This window comes from Setaria italica, chromosome II (assembly GCF_000263155.2).
Source record: "Setaria italica strain Yugu1 chromosome II, Setaria_italica_v2.0, whole genome shotgun sequence".
In the NCBI taxonomy this organism is placed as follows: domain Eukaryota; kingdom Viridiplantae; phylum Streptophyta; class Magnoliopsida; order Poales; family Poaceae; genus Setaria; species Setaria italica.
The window spans coordinates 23,250,427-23,254,759 of NC_028451.1; positions in this window are offsets into that span (position 1 = coordinate 23,250,427).

Sequence of the window (4,333 nt, forward strand, 5' to 3'; positions counted from 1 at the left end):
ACCATTAAATACATTAAGGTGACAACACATATGGCTCTAGCCGTGTTATCGTACACGCGGCACGCAGGTCACGAATGAGTTACATACATGCATCACATACACAAGGGGCTATACCGATCAGAAAATCATAGCATCCTGCAAAATAGAGTTAGGCGTTCTAACGTTCCAAACTTCACAGGCCCGAAACTCCATCTTCCAAGCTGAATTTGGGAAATCTAATTTCGCTAAAAATGGCAAAGCGATTGAATGTTATGTGTAACTTTTTCTGTAGATCAATTTTCATGTAAAATTCACCTCGATCTGAGATTGTACCAAAAAGTTATGGCCATTTTACCGAAACACATGATCTCGGTGAATAATCCGATCCAGTAGTTGATCCAATCGACTACTGCACATCATATGCGTCTTGCGTATGAACCTAGATTTCAATTCGACCAATCACATTGATCTTTGCTTGCTGCAACTGGCATTACATGTATCACTTAGTTCCGATGGCGGAAATCCGACCGGTAGGAGTATGTCGTTACACGACCATTGCAGCAAGAACACGAAACCAGGTTATACATCAATCTGAAAAATCGCATATCTGCATATGCACATATCCCGAATTCATAACAAAACAGCTATGGCTCTGATACCACTGTTGGGATACAAGGTAGGCTATGCTAGCGCAAAACAAAATTTTTCTACCACGTAAACTAGGAATAACTGCTGTTATAGATCACGGGATTACCACTCGACGCACAAGTGCAGAAGTTGTAGATACACAACGGGGCAGTGAAGTCGATCATATGTCGACGCAGTGTAGTCGAACACGTCGACGTCGAGCAGCTCCTCAGCAGCTCGTCCATGTGCAGCGACTCCCTCCTCGTGCTGTGGCTCGTCAGGCTCGTTGTCGGCTCATCATCAGTTCATCAGGTTCCTCGTCGGAGCTCTCGTGCGGCGGCTCGTCCAAGTGCTGCAGATGCAACACCTCTAAGGTATCCACACGTGCGGGGAGGAAGTGTCGCAAGCCGGACTGCTAGGTCCGCGAGTTCCAACAAGGCGAGGGCATGGGAGGCTATTTCCTTTGCCTCACGATATTTGGTCTAGCTCCAAGCCGACCACTCTTTCTCGATCCTGTGACTTGGAATTCCTTTGGCGGTTAACTCTTAAGCTTACGTAGCATGGCCATGCATTTCTTGATCCAATCACTCGAGTGGCTCAGAGATATCACTCTCAATCAGAGAGGGGCAAATCTCATCTTGATTGATCATGCCTCACAGCATGCTTCTTGATAAACCCGAAAGCTACCTTTTTAACTACCATGTTACAGTGTAGCGTTTGATAGCCCCTAAGTAAGTTGATCCACATCTTGAGTACATGCGACAATCTCAGGTCTAAGGACAGAGCGTACATGTTGTGTAAAGAGAGAGCTACTTCTTGTGTTGGGTCAGTCCTAGCACATGTCTCTACACGTGCCCACATTATTAGTTTGACATCTCCATGTCCATAACTTGTGAAACATAGTCATCAACTAATACATGTGATAGTCATCGACTAATACATGTGCTAGTCTAATATTCATGTATGTCCACACATAAACTCTGACTAGGGACAACTTTTAGAATAACCATACAAGTAAAGAGTTCCACGTACAATTCACATAATTGCAGATCAATTCAAGTAGCCTTTAATGGATATTCAATGAACACAATATACAACTCATGGATACAATCAGATATCATCATCTCTATGATTGCCTCTAGGGCATACCTCCAACAGTAATGTCTCTCCAAATATTCTCACTGAATTCGTGGATGATGATAAGGTAATGTCAGCTTGACAACCGTGATGTACTCAACCCAAGTCAGCTCTTATAAATATCCAACCAATGTTCCCCGTACCTGACATAGAACTTCTTTTAGACCTTCGTCGGCGTGCATGAAGCTATTATAGAATGCGTCCTTGAGTAAAATGGCAACCAACAAAAATGTTAGTATACATATTGGCAAATCATTACAAAATAAAATAAAAAAATAATGACTAACTGTAAGTTACATACAATGGGCGATTGATACGCTTGTGATATCCGTTTAAGCATTTGTGTAACGTCTGACTCATCGTATTCGAACGCTGTAATCTTGAAGTAACTCTATTTGGATCAGCACTATATGCGGCAATATGTGGCTGTTGTGAGGCAATAGAATTGACATGGATAGTAATTATTTGACCAAGTCTTTGCTCTCACATGCCTGCAAAATTAATGGCTAGAGAAACCACATATCTACCATGTATCAGACTCGTTTGTTCATGTACCATCATAGGAGCTTGTTCAGTCACGTTAGTTATTATTTGTCGTAACCATTGGATTTGTGAAACAAGCTTCAATACAAATTATAAAAAATCATTAGTATGATATAATGAGTAATAAAATCAGTATTAGAATACAAAGGGCATAAGTACCATGCTCCGACGTAAGTGCAGTTGCGTAATGACACGGATCTGTGTCCGACGGGGAAGGAAGCGCAATCAGGCTATGCTAGGGGATTCGGGAAAAATGACGGGACATATCGTTCAACGCTATGACATATCGGCATTTTGTACTACAAAATTTGGGAGACAAAAAGATACACGAATCAACCTTCATATCATTCACTAGTTCGACAAAAAAGAAAATACTACAATTCTAGAATAAGATAATAAAGATACACTAAAGACTACAAATGTTCCATAGTGGACTTCACGGAGTCAAGAATCCTAAATAATGGTAGAACATAGTAGAATGTTCGCCCTCCAGCCCAGTGTTTGCACATCACTAATCTCAATAAGTGTGCTCGTTTGCGTCTGATCCCACAAGCTCTTTAGAATGTTCCTGTTTACCTCGGATTTCTCCAATGAAATCACATTGTTCATGCAAATTCCAAGTCTATGGAGAGCCACCTCTGCTCCTCTAATATCAGAGAATAGTAAGCACATTCATGCCATATGCAGATCCTATTATTTGATATTGGAGGAGCGGAGGTGGTACATCCATTGCCGATCCATCTGCATCGTATTATGTGAGACCTTCGTATTAGATAAAGAACTTTATCAATTAGGTGGGGGAAAAGTAGAGTAAAAGTATTTATAATATTTAGTCCTTGCGATAGAACTCTCCATTCTTCTCATTCTAAAATACGTAATCTCTATTCTCCTCATTCTAAAAAAATCAACAAGTACTGTATTTGTAACATAAACTCATTCCAAAAAACGTTCCATTCTCCTTATTGTAAAATACTCTCCATTCTCCTCATTCTAAAAAAATCAACAAATACTACATTTCTAACATAAAACTAATTAAAATACGTACTCTCCATTCTCCTCATTTTTAAAAATCAACAAATGTAGTATTTGTAACATAAAACTCATTCTGAAAAACTCTCCATTCTCTCCTCATTCCAGCTAGAAAACATAAAACATAGAATACTAACCATGATAGGAGAGAGTTGCTAACATTTACCTCCTCTAGATCAGCTAGAAAACATAAAACATAGAATACTAACCATGATAGGAGAGAGTTGCTAACATTTACCTCCTCTAGATCAAGTGAAGAAGAAGCCCGAGGTCTCTGTCAAATGGTTGAGCTTGGGCTTTGGGAGAAAGAAGCAACTCATTTTACAAGGTTACCTTTAGTACCGGCTGGTGGGTCGAGCTGGAACTAAATGGTTTCAATTGGTAACGGTTGAAGATACCAACCGGTACTAACATGCATGAACACCATTTAGTACCGACTACACCCACAAGCCAGTACTAAATGACTTCTTGGGGAATATAACTGTTGGCCACACGGACCACGTACTGTCATTTAATACTGGCTGAGATTCCAAACCGGTACTACCGGGACTCCGGTGGCACTGTGCGTGATGACCGGTACTAACGCCGCGTGTTAGTAAAGCTATCCAGTACTTAACGTGTTGGATAAATACTTAGTTTTCCAGTAACGAGAGTCCACAAGTTGGATAAATACTCAGTTTTCCAGTACCGAGAGAGTCCGCAAATCTTAACATGTTGGGATACGAAGATCTACGAAGTGAATTGGAAAACGAAGCTATTTAATGAAGGGATTGCCGAACTGTTGTGCTCATATCTACTGCTACAGATTTGCAGCTAGCTGGCCTTTTCGATGCATCGCAATATAATATTTCAACGAAAAAAATAAATGCACCCACAAATTTGAGTTTGGTTAAGCGCCTCAAAATCAGGTCAAAGGAGAGGAGCTCAGCTCTCGCTCTCGGGAGCGTTATCTTGCTATTCGGGTCAGGTGGGACTGAAATCGTGTATAGTTATTAATAAGCCACAACTGCACCACAAC